Here is a 15,134-nt window from a genome sequence, read left to right on the forward strand (position 1 = left end):
GTGCATCACCCCCAAACGTTCAGCGACTACTTAGAACAAAAGCATCAAAAATCTAGGCGAACTTCCAACAATTTAACAAGTTCAAGTCCAGCAGTCATTTGAAAGAATAAGAACATTTCAGCGAGACAACTCAAAGGCAGAATCCATTAACTTCAAGATAATGGGATTCATTGCCCTTAACAATCAACCGTTCTCTGTGGATGATTTTGGCTTTCGCCGACTGGTCGAGCACCTCGAGCCCCGGTACACACTACCAAGTAGGCGCTATTTTTCAGATGTTTCCCTACTGGAGTTACACAGTATTGTTGAAACGCACATCCGTGAGCTACTTGCTATGGGCGCCACTGCTATTAGCTTCACGACTGACATTTGGACCAGCGACGTCAGCCCCATGAGCATGCTGAGTCTGACCGCACAGCGGGTCGACAAGGATTTCATACGGAGGAAAAGGCTTATTGCATGCTCAAGAATGTGCTGGTTCTCATACCGCTGCTGCCATGTCAATGGCATTTGAGAACATGTTTGAAACTTGGAAACATGAACACCTAGCTCCATTTGAACAACTGACTCGAGAAATGAGCTCAACGTCTGCAGCAGATGTGATACCATCTGTCATGGCATTGAAACGCCTACTCAACAAAACTGCCGACACAGACCGTAAGGTTAAAATAAAAGTACTCTACTAGAGGCTGTGAACAAGCGATTCTGTGGGCATTCTCTCTGGGCCTCTTTACTGTGTCGGCACCATGCTCAATGCTAGGTACAAGGGCCCCTACTTCGATGCAGACAAGAAACAGGTTTTACGTGATGTTAGACATAGCTAGACAAGTTGGAAACGGACACAGTTACAGTGCGTACTGAGGAAGAGAGGCCACGGACAAACAGAGCTGAAACTTCACTACTTGACATGTATGATGAAATCCTGGTTGAATGAAACGACTAAACAAATTAACAGCACAGAAAGTAAGTGAAATAAATAGGTTTTGATTATGTTTTACTGGTAACGGGGACATACGTAAATGCCAACAAAATAACTTTTTGGTGTGTGTGTGTGTTAGAACTATTTAACTACTAGAATGCTTAAAAGGCTGCTAAAATTCTAAATATCGGTATTGGGTTTTTTGGCAAGGAAAATATTGGATATCGATATCGGCCAAAAGTGCTTCGATGTTACAACAATGATGATGATGATGATGTTGATAATGTTTGTAATGATGATGGTTATTCTAAGGTGGCAACTTTGTAGGTCCCCCCTAGCTCTCTTAACTTTTTTTTCTCATCCCTCTACTTTCCATTACAGGGCTAACACTTGTTAACGCTTTCTCTCCATCACTCTCTTTTCGCCTCACCCCCTCCCACTCTAAGAAACACACCCTCTCAAGCACTCATCCGCTCGCTCTCTCCCCGCATGTCTCTGAAGCTCCTCTGAGGGGTGAAACCAGGCTACTCTCTCCCAGGTAAACTGTTCTCATCCTCCCTCTCTCATTTTCTCTCTCTTTCTCTCCTTCATCAATCTCTCTGTGCTCGTTCACTATTTCACTCTTTCTCTCACTCTCCGCTCTCCTCACAACTCTCTCTCTCTCATACACCCTGAGGCTAAATGGCCACTGTAATGGGATTGGTCTGTTAGATTGGGATTGAAAGTCCTCATAACTGTCTGCTGTGTGATCTGCTGCTGTACCGTAGGTAGTGTTTCTATCTGTGTGTGCTTTCTCTGAATGGGTTGCCGTTCCTGATTTGTCTTCTTTACTCCAGTTTGCTTGAGTGTGTTAGGTACTGGATGTGAGTGTAGCAGCTACCTGGATTCTAGGAGTTCTAGTTCTTTCATGGTTGAGTGCAGCTAAATGGGATTGTTTAAAGAGCATCGCCGAAAAGCAAAGTCCTCAATACTCCATTGTTTTTGGAGGGTTAATGGTGGCTAGAGAGAGGATGACTAATCAGTGTATGTGTGGTCTACATATGCATGATTCAGTTATACAGGCATATTCCCTCCACTTCCTGGTGTGGGTGTGCTCTTTGCCTTTCTTGATACGTCGAAAAGGCAGTAAAATAAATATTGACAGCTTCTACGGGCTTATTAGACTGGTCTCACTGGATTGGGTTGAATCCCTAGACTTTTTGAAAATATGAGAACAGCACTTCGGTTAGAGCTCCTCTTCTTATAGTTTATAATGTTACCTGAATACATGATTAGTGACCTTCATCCTAGCCCATTGTTCATTTCTGTAAAATCCATCTGGGTTCTTCTTGTGGTTCAGATTACTGTTGTGAACGTTTAAACGAAGTTGGGATTTTTAACATTAACCTCTCTGGGGTAGGTGGGACGCAATCGTCCCACCTGGCCAATAGCCAGGGAAAATACAGAGAGCCATATTCAAATAAAATGATATAAAAATCAAACTTTCATTAAATCACACATCTAAGATACCAAATCAAACCTACACTCGTTGTGAATCCAGCCAACATGTCAGATTTCAAAAAGGCTTTTCGGCGAAAGCATAAGATGCTATTATCCGATGATAGCACAACAGTAAACAAAGAGAGCAGCATATTTCAACACTGCAGGCACGACACAAAACGCAGAAATAAAAAATATAATTCATGCCTTACCTTTGACGAAATTCTTTTGTTGGCACTCCAATATGTCCCATAAACATCACAAATGGTCCTTTTGTTCGATTAATTCCGTCGATATATATCCAAAATGTCCATTTATTTGGCGCGTTTCATCCAGAAAAACACAGCTTCCAACTTGCGCAAACGTCACTACAAAATATATCAAAATTTACATGTAAACTTTACCAAAACATTTCAAACTACTTTTGTAATACAACGTTAGGTATTTTTAAACGTTAATAATTGATCATTTTGAAGACGGGATGATCTGTGTTCAATACAAAAAGAAAACAAACTGACAACTTTTCTGGTAATGTGCCTCTCTCAAACAATTTACTTCACGTGACCCTCATTTACTTACTTCTTCATTCCACAAAGGAATAACCTCAACCAATTTCCAAAGACTGGTGACATCCAGTGGAAGTGGTAGGAACTGCAAACAAGTCCCTTAGAAATCTGGTGTCCCAATGAAAATTTATTGAAAAGGCAGTGACCCCAAAACAATTTAAATTCTGAATGATTTGTCCTCGGGGTTTTGCCTGCTACATAAGTTCTGTTATTCTCACAGACATGATTCAAACAGTTTTAGAAACTTCAGAGTGTTTTCTATCCAAATCTAATAATATGCATATCTTATATTCTGGGGGTGAGTAGCAGGCAGTTGAATTTTGGCATGCTATTTATCCAAAAGTGAAAATGCTGCCCCCTACCCCGAAGAAGTTAAGAGAAATTATCACAACTCCTCTCTCTCCCTCGCGCTGGCTCGCCTGCTCTTCGCTTATGATGAGTGTGTGTGTCCAGTCTTCGGTTTGTTGCGTGTTGAATATCCTAGCCTATTCATTGATGATAGGCCTGCTTTACTGGAGTTGCAAGACATTGCAAGACACGAAATTGCAAGGTACAGCATTCCATTGTGATATACAGCTTTTGATTGCCGATTTAGAGTCAGGCCTAGTGCACAGTTCTGTCTGCCTGGTGGCCGACCTGCCTATACTATGCCCTTCCCGCTATTAAAGATGCGAGTGTTTGTGTTCTTCAAAGTATGGCAATTAATCAGTCTTCCTAGCGGAATCTAATCTTGATCCTCAGAAATGGGTCGACATGCAAGGAGTCGAGGAATAAACCATTTTGGAATCTGCTCTCCACCACTACGTCATCAGCAGCAAAGTCCTGTATGGCAATACTTTGAAGTTAAATGAGAACGAAATGCAAACTTTACGAGGTGGAATTGAGGTACAGTAATGGTAGTACAGGTGCAATGCATAACCATCTGAGAGACAAACTGTTGCTGGCAGCAGCGCAGCTGCATTGTGAATTCACGTGGTTATTATAGTTTAAACATTACTATTTTTTTCCCATTTGTCACATCCCTAGTTCAGATGTACATTTCGCTATGCCTTTGTGCTGCTTGTGTTTGATTTGGAGGGAATTGACCTTCAGTCCATCGGCTAGTGTTTAATCGAAGTGAGCATGGTGATCGCTGTGAACCGCCTGTCTTTTCAAAGCCGTCTGAAATCCTGCTTGTATGCAGTTTAAGAGAATTCCCTCTGAGTGTGTACATCTCCTACTAGACACAGTGGGAGTAACCCGAGGTGGGTCTGGGGAACATTGGTCTAACATGCCATCTGGTTTTGAGAGCTTCTGTCTTCTGGGTTTCTTTAATTGTAAGTTCTAGTAAAAAGAGCTTTATTGTGATTTTGCCACTTGGTTACAATAACACCCTCAGGTTCAGGTTTGGGTGTTAGTTTGATCTGGTAAAAGTGCTTAAACTCTCTCTGAGAAAGAATACCAAGAACTGGGTGAATCCCTCCACAGGACATATGTATGACTATGGTTTGAGCTAATGTCACTACCACAGACCTAAGTAATGAATGTAAACAAGTTGCCCCTGAGACACTGATCTTACAGCAATGTAGCATTGTCACAGCCAGGTGGTTATGGTCACAATTTGGTGAAGGTGAGCTGGGCCTAGATCTGTAGGCTGCTTTCTACCTTCAGCGACCCTCAAGCCCAGCGCTCAGGGGTTAGGGGCTGTACGGCATGAGTGCAGAGGTCAGGCTGTTCCACCACTTCCTCCTGCCAGCTTACATCCGTACCCAGAGAGGATGCTGGGTGATAAATGTAGCCCTCCAGCTCTCTCTCCATCTGCCATAGCTCCAAGTAGACCCGTTTCCATGGGAACCAGTGAACCAGCAGCACCAGGCTACAGTGAGGAAAGGAGAGGCGGGAAAGAGGGTTTATCGGTTCTCCAGGTACAAGCTCATTTAATGTTTAGCCCATATTTTTATCCATCATTACCAGCCGTGGAAAGACCTGCCAAAATGAGCACAAACTCATAACCCGGTCTGCTCTTTGTTCTTGGTGTCTGTGCATATTAATATGGAGACAGTTCTGATATTGTACTAGTACAGCTTTTTACGTATTGAGTGACTGAATGGTGCTTGTAATGATGCCTCATGTTATGTGACCTCAGTTTATCAAAGTTACAGTAGATCACGATTTGTTGCTGTGTCTCAATCTTCAGATGTTAAGGTTAACATAGCAGGACTTCCAGCAGACCTGGTTGATCAAAGAACTCTTTAACAACGTTATCGCAATGTTGCTAGCTGTTATTGGCATGGTCAGGTTTCCTCTGTCTTTTACAAACATCCCACCAATGTCAGAATAATCTTGCTCCCTAATGAATGGTTAGAACATTAGATTGGAGCCTGGGTGAACATTTTGCTTAACTACTCAGTGCTGTTCCTCATGTTGTCCACACATTACAACCACTTTCAATCAACGTGTTCATACCATTTTAACAACATTTCCTAGCAGTTTTATCAACAGACCTCGAGAGAAGAGTTTAGCCTTTAGTTGGAAATGCATAGTTCTTTTCACTTAGAAATGTCTAGGAAAATAAATCTAGTCAGGTGTCAGTCTATTTTATCTGTTTTAATCTCCCCTCAAGACATGACGCAAGGTGCTTCAAGGTGCCATATTGATAAGGCTGATGCCCTACAAAGCTTATCTTTTGTGTTGATGAAATTCAGGGGTAACCCCTCAAGTATTTGTGAGGACATTTGAATGCATGACACATATCCAGAGTGAAGGGATATTTAACTTGTCCTGCATTTTTAAATATGTCTCTGCAGACTCACTACAAGTGTTCCATGGAACAAGAAGAGAGGGAACCTCAGAAAGACATGAAGGAGAGAAAGACTGCTTCTTCCTGGGTCTGCTTTCCCCTGGGTACCGCCATCACTGTTTGTGTGTCTGCTGGCAATGCACCGCACTCCCCCCCCCCCCCCCCCACACACACTTACTGGTCTGAGCTAGGCAGGAGCTAAGCAATCCATTTCACACCATGATATGCACGCCTCACGCATGTACACACAGACATAAAAAAATACACTCCGACAACACCCCAAGTCTACTTGGTACTGTTTCCAACTGATGACAGCAAAGGAATGTACTGTACAGGCAAAGGTTAAAGATAGACAGCAGAGAGGTGTGTCCCATTACAGGTTCCCATACTGAAGGACCTGATTCTGCAGAGTAAAGGATTCGCGGTTTAATTTCCTGATACTAATATTAGCTCTGGCATTTTGCTTGTGACAACTCCTCAAAGGAATGTGTCACTGTAAGAAAATGGAACACTGCTGCATCGTCGGCTTCACTAAAAGTACATTCACACCCTATAGACTATAAATAGATCTTTGTGAATGAGTGAATCAGCAACTTTTCCCCGTCTGCATTCATCCACAGTAGAATTCTAATTACCATCCTGAGATTCCAGCATTGAAATGTTTGCACAGCAGTTGAAGGCTGACAGTCCATTTTCGGTCTCACTTCCTTCATATGGTTCCTTCTACCTGGTTATTGTAAAGCATTAAGGTAAGGGGGTCAGTGGGAAGGAAAAGCCTTTGTGAAACAACAGGAGGAAATGTTGAAAGGAACCAGAGCCACTGGGGAATGGCAGGATCTCTTTAGGGTCTGGTTTGCTTACCTGATCTGACTGTCAGAATGGATTTGAGACCGACAGGCTACAGAGGAGGGTGTTCTGGGCAGTGTAACGTGTGAGAGAGTTGGTGCGTGTGTTTTCAAGAAAATAACATGACAGTCTCTGCCATATTTCCCCTACCCAAGGTGATTGTTCCCTGTGTAATACAACGATTATGAATTAGCCTATTATTTCTAAACAGTGTAGTTCCTTATCCAATCTCAAATAATTGTGAAAGGAATACAATAATGACAATGTAGCCAAATGAAATAATCGTTATTAATACATTTAATTAATATGATGACAGTCTGTATATGATGAGGTGTTTGATTCATGTCTCGTGTAGCAGCAAGAACCAACTCTGGAGTTCCAAGCTCTAACCAACCACATATTTGAGCCAGTTCAGATTAGTTTCCAGGTGATCCATTGTCTCTCCAAGGGTGTGCCTCCCTTCTGGCAGTATGGTTGTTGAGCTTATGCACCATCAGAATGCCTCATCACCGTACTCATCTTTTGAGTCAAAGTAAAAGTTACCAGACTCAGTCGGACTGATGGCGCCGAAGAACATGGCTGACGTTTTACATTCTCCCAACCAATTGTGCTATTTTGTAATATATTTCCTTGCGTTTTGTGACTTCTTTTTTAAATTGTGTACATAATGTTGCTGCTACCGTCTCTTATGACCGAAAATAACTTCTGGACATCAGAAAAGCGATTACTCACCGTGGACTGGGTGAAACTCTTTCCTTTAACGAATCCAACGAGAAAGATATCCTGCTTTCACTGGAACAGGCCCAGATCCACGCTTTTGTGTGAAGAAAAGACGCCGGAAAAGGAGCCGCAGATCGGGCATCCTTATGAGAATCCGGAGGCGAGCGAGTGAACTCCCACTGCCTTCCATTCTTTTGGCTAACATGCAATCGTTGGAAAATTAAATTGATGACCTATGATTAAGATGATCCTACCAACGGGACATTAAACTGTAACATCTTATGTTTCACCGAGATGTGGCAGAATAAAGATACAGACAATATAGAGCTTGCGGAATTTTCCATGCACCGGCAGAACAGAGATGCTACCTCTGGTAAGACGAGGGATGAGGGTGTGTCTCTTTGTCAATAACAGCTGGTGCGCAATGTCTAATATTAAAGAATTCTCGAGGTATTGCTCGCCTGAGGTAGAGTACCTTATGATAAGCTGTAGACCACCCTATCTACCAAGAATTCTCATCTGTATTATTCGTAGTCGTCTATTTACCACCACAAAACGAAGCTGGCACTAAGACTGCTCTCAACCAACTCTATAAGGCCATAAGCAAAGAAGAAAATGCTCATCCTGAAGCGGCGCTCCTAGTGGCACGGGACTTTAATACAGGGAAACTTAAATCAGTTTGACCAAATTTTTACCAGCATGTCACATATGCAAACACGGGGGAAAAATCCTAGACCACCTTTACTCCACACACAGAGATGCATACAAAGCTCTCACCCGCTCTCCATTTGGCAAATCTGACCATAATTATATCTTACTGATTTCCTGCATACAAGCAAAACCTAAAGCCGGAAGTACCAGTGACTCGCTCAATACGGAAGTGGTCAGATGATGCAGATGCTACACTACAGGACTGTTTTGCTAGTACAGACTGGAATATGTTCCAGGATTCATCCAATGGCATTGAGGAGTACACCACCTCAGTCATCGGCCTTAACAATAAGTGCATCGATGACTTTGTCCAACAGTGACTGTACGTACATATCCTAACCAGAAGCCATGGGTTACAGGCAACATCTGCATTGAGCTAAAGGCTAGAGCTGCCGCTTTCAAGGAGCGGGAGACTAATCCGGTTGCTTATAAGCAATCCCGCTATACCCTCAGATGAACCATCAAACAAGCAAAGCATCAATACAGGAATAAGACTGATGCTTGTCGGATATGGCAGGGCATGAAAGCTATTACGGACTACAAAGGGAAACCCAGACGCGAGCTGCCCAGTGACAAGAGCCTATCAGATGAGCAAGCAACACTGAAGCATGCATGAGAGCACCAGCTGTTCTGGATGACTGTGTGATAACGCTCTCGGTAGCCGATGTGAACAAAAGCTTTAAACAGGTCAACATTCACAAAGTCGCTGGGCCAGACGGATTACCAGGATGTGTACTCAAAGCATGCGCGGACCAACTGTCAAGTGTCTTCACTGACATTTTCAACCTCTCCCTGACCGAGTCTGTAATACCTACATGTTTCTAGCAGAAACATGTTTTAGCAGGTAAACTGCATAAATGATTACTGCCCCGTGGCACTCACATTCGTAGCCATGAAGTGCTTTGATCTCCCCAGCAGATCCACAGAAGACGCAATCTCAATTGAACTCCAAACTGCCCTTTCTCACCTGGACAAAAAACCTCAGACTTTCGTTCTTGATTAATAAAAATTTTCTTGGCGAATGCTTTCGTCTGTCTTGCGCCGGTCCAAGAATTTCACCTCTTGCGGCACCATACGAATGCCCCCGGCGGTCCCTCTTTATCATGGCCCCAGTTCAGAAGAAAAACCCACAAAATAGAACCAGAGTCCTATTATATTATTCCTAGCTGCGGTATTTAGGCGACCGGGCCTGCTTTGAACACTCACAGTAAACGCTTCGGACCCCGCGGGACACTAAGTTAAGAGCATCGAGGGGGTGCCGAGAGGCAGGGGCTGTAACATGCGGTAGCTCGCCTCGCGGCGGACCACCAGCTCGATCCCAGAGCCAACTACGAGCTTTTTACCTGTAGCAACTTTAAGATGCACTATTGGTGCTGGAATTACCATGGCTGCTGGCACCAGACTTGCCCTTCAATGGATCCTTGTGAAAGGATTTAGTGTACTCATTCCAATTACAGGGCCTCAAGAGTCCTGTGTTGTTGTTTTTCGTCACTACCCCCCCCCCCCCCCCCCCCGAGCCCCCCCCCCCCCCCTAGTCGGGAGTGGGTAATTTGCGTGCCTGCTGCCTTCCCTGGAGAACGGCCGGGGCACGGTTCTACCCTGTGAGGTGAGGAGGCCCTGGTGAAATCCACCGCGTGCCCAGAAAGAGGCCCTGCACTGCCCATGGCCAACTCCACAGAAGCCAGGGCGCCACTCGAGAGGTCTTTGTCAAGCTGGAGATTTTAGTAGAAACCGCACAACCGAGCCAACAACACAGTTTGAGAAACACACGTGTCTCTGGCGCCAGATGCGTAGCGAGGTGGCCCCCTACCACAGGCATCGCTTCCTGGGCGTAACGCTGCCCGCATTGGAACACCAATGTAGGGCCACTGGGTCAGACAGGTCGGCTGGGTCTCGCTCGGACGGGGCTCGGCTGGAGCGTATCGGAGAAAAGGGGTAAAGCATCTCCGAAAGGGGCTCCACCGATAGAGGCAAATCCACGTGGGGCGTGAGGAACCATCCGGCCGACGGGGGCCCTCCCAGGTGGATAACGGATGGCAATCGGTCAGAAGGAATGTAACTGTCTGGACAACAGAGAGGAACCATGCATGAACCATGCATGCGAGGTGAACGCTGGGATAGAGCACCTGCCAAGGACAGCGCTCAATATCCGCCCGCAACCAAGCTGGGAACTGGGCTCGAGAGCCAGGCCCTCTCTGGGGCTTAACAACCACCAATCGGTCGCCGAAGGGATGATCACATTCGGAGCGTTAAAACTGTGGTCCTGAAGGCCCCAGAACCCTTAAAAGAGCCCATTTCTACATAACCGCACGGGTTTGAAGTTTTCCACCGTTCCCGGATCTCTTTTCGGACACTAAAGTATTTAGACCCACTGTCACGAACCACGTGCACCTGGTAACCTGAAACAACATCTGTGCACCTGGTGACCCACCCACTTTCCGCTCAGGCACTAAGTCCACGCATATGGGTTACCAGGTGCTGGTGGAACTTTCAGCATGGGTCTGCACCTTCACTCGCCTGCTTGCTCTCTCTCTCTCTCTCTCTCTCTCTGGGCCTCTGGTCTCTCGTACTCTGGCTCCTGGCCCTTGTCTGTGCACCTGGTAACCCGTTAGTAAAGGAGGAAGGTGGAGGAAGATGCCTTCCGTCCCCGACAAAAGCTTGGATCGAGGGCTGACTTTCAATAGATCACAGCGAGTGAGCTGCTCTGTTACGTATGAAACCCTGACCCAGAATCGGGTCATTTACGAGTGATTTAGCACCATGTTCCCCGCAAACATGTGGTACGCATCAGGAGAGGAGCGGCAACTCATCCGGCTGCACCCCAACCCTGTCACGAATGGCTCTACTCACCTGCCAAAAGAGGCAGGCTATCCCGGGACAAGTGAAGATCCGCAGCGCTACGGTATCATTACGTTTAGGGGGGATTCTGACTTAGAGGCGTGCAGTCATAATCCCACAGATGGTAGCTTCACACCATTGGCTCCTCAGCCAAGCACATACACCAAATGTCTGAACCTGAGGTTCCTCTTGTACTGAGCAGGATTACTATTGCAACAACACATCATCAGTAGGGTAAAACTAACTTGTCTCACGACTGTCTAAACCCAGCTCACGTTCCCTATTAGTGGGTGAACAATCCAAGGCATAGCGAATTCTGCTTCACAATGATAGGAAGAGCCGACATCGAAGGATCAAATAGTGACATCGCTATGAACGCTTGGCCGCCACAAGCCAGTTATCCCTGTGCTAACTTTACTGACACCTCCTGCTTAAAACCCCAAAAATCAGAAGGATCGTCAGGCCCCGCTTTCATGGTCTGTATTCATACTGAAAATCAAGATCAAGCAAGCTTTTGCCCTTCTGCTCCACGGGAGGTTTCTGTCCTCCCTGAGCTTGCCTTACGACACCTGCGTTACCGTTTGACAGGTATACCGCCACAGTCAAACTCCCCACCTGTCACTGTCCCCGGAGCGGGGCTCACCTCCCCGCTACACCGGGTAGGCAAAAAAATGATAAGAGTAGTGTTATTTCACCGGCTGCCGAGGCCTCCCACTTATTCTACACCTCTCATGTCTCTTCACAGTGCCAGACTAGAGTCAAACTCAACAGGGTCTTCTTTCCCCGCTGATTCCGCCAAGCTCGTTCCCTTGGCTGTGGTTTCGCTGGATAGTAGGTAGGGACAGTGGGAATCTCATTCATGCTCGTCTCTAATTAGATGATGAGGCATTTGGCTACCTTAACAGAGTCACAATCACTCCCGCCCTTTACCCGGGCTTCATTGAATTTCTTCACTTTGACATTCAGAGCACTGGGCAGAAATCATATCGTGTCAAAACCCACTTCGGGCATTTGCAATGCTTTGTTTTAATTACACAGTCAATTTCCCCTGACCCGAACCAGTTCTAAGTCAGCTGCTAGGTGCCGGCCGAGGCGACCCGCCAGAGAACCCGCGCAAATGGGGCCGGCGAGCGTCGTAGCTGGGGAGATCCGCGAGAAGGGCCTGATACGCATCCAGAGTCGCTCCCGCCAACCGCCGGACCCAATCCTTCACCGGTCCGCCTTTGGCCCGCTGGCAGACACCACCCCGATGAACCCCGAGATGGGTCAGACTTCCAACGTTGGCGGGAGCTTTGATTGCCATAGATACCAGCAATAATTCTATAATTCCAAATAATTCTAAATAGATTCCCGTCTACCTTAGCATACTCTCACCTTCGGAGATAGCAAGCTTTTAAATCCTTTGGTTGACTCTTGAAATGGTCAGCATTTAACTTAAAACATGTCAGCACACAACATGGAGTCAAATAAAACTTTATTTGTTACATGTGCCAAATTCGACAAGTGTAGACTTTACCGTGAAACGCTTACTTACAAGACATTAAAACCTCTTATGTCTTGGGGGCAGTATTTCGACATATGGATGAGAAGCGTGCCCATAGTAAACTGCCTGGTACTCAGGCTCAGAAGCTAGGATATGCATATAATTGGTAGATTTGGATAGAAAACACTCTAAAGTTTCCACAACTGTTAAAATAATGTATGTGAGTATAACAGAACTGATTTGGCAGGCAAAAACCTGAGGATTTTTTTTTGATGTGGGTACTTTTCAATTGAATGCCTATAGAGTATCTAATGGGTTAGGACCCAGATTTCAGTTCCTATGGCTTCCACTATATGTCACCAGTCTTTAGAAATTGTTTTCTGAAAAATGAAGAAGAATGAGACCTTTTTGTCAGTGGACTGAGGAAGAATGCAGAGCTGGTTTGCGCGTGTGACTGAGTGCGCGCCCTTCGTTGTTTTTCCTTTCTATTGAATACGCTATTGTCCGCTTGAAATAGTATCGATTATTTAGACAGTTGACAACCTGAGGATTAATTCTAAACATCGTTTGACATGTTTCAGCGAACTTTACCGGTACTATTAGGATGTATTCGTCTGCATGTTTTGACTGCCTTTGAGCCAGTGGAATACTGAACAAAACGCGCCAACAAAACTGAGTTTTTGGGATATAAAGAGGGACTTTATTGATCAAAACAAACATTTATTGTGTAGCTGGGACTCTTGTGACTGCAACCATATGAAGATCTTCAAAGGTAACTGAAATTTTATCGCTATTTCTGACTTTTGTAATTCCTTTACTTGGTTGTAAAATGTTTGTATGCTTTTGTAAGCGGGGCGCTGTCCTCAGATAATCGCATGGTATGCTTTCGCCGTAAAGCCTTCTTGAAATCTGACAAAGCGGCTGGATTAACAAGAAGTACATTTTTAAGCCGATGTATAACACTTGTATTTTTTATGAATGTTTATTATGACTATTTCTGTATTTTGAATTTGGTGCTCTGCAATTTCACCGGATGTTGTCGAGGTGGGTTGCTAGCGGAACGCCTGCGCCAGAGAGGTTAACCTGTTAGTGCCCCTATCTGCCTTGGCTCTCTTTTCCTGTCAGAGCACTCTACCTGAGCTGCCTAGTATCCCTTGGCCTCCCTTGGCCCCCTCCTGCTAGTGAGAAAGGACCAATGCTCTTTCTTTCACTTTCCAAATTTGTCCAGGTTTTTTGGAGTCGACTGCGTCTCCTGCTATCGTCCGACGCCGACTCCAATTTGACCAAACTGACCAAAATTAGCAAAACTTGTCTGTGTGTGTGTGCTCGCACACTAATGAACTGGGTGATTTGATTAGCAATGCATATGGAGCTGACGATCTAATGACCCAAATTTTCAAAGCTAATCGGTAGCCTACGTCAGCTAGCTGCTTAGGCAATTTTTTGTTGTTGTATAACTCCAGAATTTTTGGAGTCAACTCCGACTCTTGTGGTCAAGGAGTCGAGGAATCGACTCTATGGAGTCGACTCTCCACCACTATTCGTTACTGTGTGTGTGTGTGTACACATGCTATAGTGTGTGTGTGTACACATGCTTGAGTGTGCATATGTCTGTATGTGTGTGCACGTATGTACTGTATGCATGCTTGTTTAAATGTGTGTGCTTGCTCACTGGCAGGCTTTCCCCCTGTCGTCCTGGCAAAGCCCTAATGTGTGTTTCCATGCTCTGAGCTGGAGTCTAGACTACACTGCCATGCATAATTCAGACGGTGCTCTCCCCCACCCTAAAACCGCCTAATCATTCTGTTTAAAGGTTGCATCAATACTATGCCAGAGATTATTAAGCCTTACACTGTGATGGCCAACGTGTGCTCAGTTCAAACAACACAAGTAGGAAGGGAGAAGACACTTTCCTTCTTTTTTCTTTCTTTCTCTCGATATTTCTATATACAATATGTATCGCCCTCCTACGCACTCTGGCTTCATAGTGGCGTCTTTTTTCTCCCCATTCATCTTCCCACTCTTTACCTGTCTTTTCCTGTCTCTCCCACTCATGCCTTTTTTATTTCTCAGTCTCACACTCCTGTAGTATTCTCACACTCACTTTTCTTTCTTGGGAATTGTGTGTGAAGAGACCACATTGGTTCATGACCTAGCTACAGTATAAAACAATCCCTTTTCTAACTATTCTAGCTAATTCCCAAGGCTAACACCACAATGTAGCTGGACAGCTCAGAACATTTTCTTGTCTACCTCTCTTATTGTGAGGCGTTTGAGTTCATTTTAATGCCGCCACTTCCGTCTGTTCTTATTAATAATTGCTACTGTTGATGGTACTCTGCAGTAAGCAAAGTAAACTTCTGTTTGGCTAAACAGACTAAATGGATGATCATCATATGTTGGGGAACGTGGAAATGGATCTGATAATCTGTCAATTCCAAAAAGGAAGAATGTTTCTAATTTATTTTCCACTGTAATGAACACAGACTGTGCTGTGTTTTTCAGGAACATATGGAGAAAGAGAGAAACCCGGGCTCATTAAAAAAACCTGTCACCGCTGCCCCAGCTGGAGTCTGTCAGACTAGTCTTCTGCTAGGCCTGTTTAGCCAGCCGCTGGAACACTGAATGACTCCAGAGCCTCTCAGAGTTATCTCTCTCTCTCGCACACTCACTCACTCTGTCAACTTGTCAGCCTCTGTCACTGCATTTGCCTTACCCAGGGAAGGTGGGAGGGAGACACTGTCTTACACACTGTGTTAAATGCACTAGCTTATAACACCTACGTCTATTCCC

The 15,134-nt window shown here is 45.1% G+C and overlaps 1 protein-coding gene across 7 annotated transcripts in view; it reads left to right on the forward strand.

Annotated features, from left to right (window-relative positions):
- Positions 1–15,134, forward strand: part of LOC129857823 (transcription factor HIVEP3-like) — a 92,296-nt gene that overhangs the window by 51,278 nt on the left and 25,884 nt on the right. Inside the window, exon 1 of one of the 7 annotated variants that reach the window (XM_055926432.1) lies at positions 1,356–1,457. The exons of 5 other annotated variants lie outside the window; for them this stretch is intronic. The gene's annotated coding sequence lies outside the window, so the exon portion shown is untranslated. Of the gene's footprint in view, positions 1–1,355; positions 1,458–5,760; positions 5,848–15,134 lie in introns of those variants that run through there. One more of the 7 variants, XM_055926433.1, reaches the window with a different exon arrangement.

Source organism: Salvelinus fontinalis, chromosome 6 (genome assembly GCF_029448725.1).
Source record: "Salvelinus fontinalis isolate EN_2023a chromosome 6, ASM2944872v1, whole genome shotgun sequence".
NCBI classification, from domain to species: domain Eukaryota; kingdom Metazoa; phylum Chordata; class Actinopteri; order Salmoniformes; family Salmonidae; genus Salvelinus; species Salvelinus fontinalis.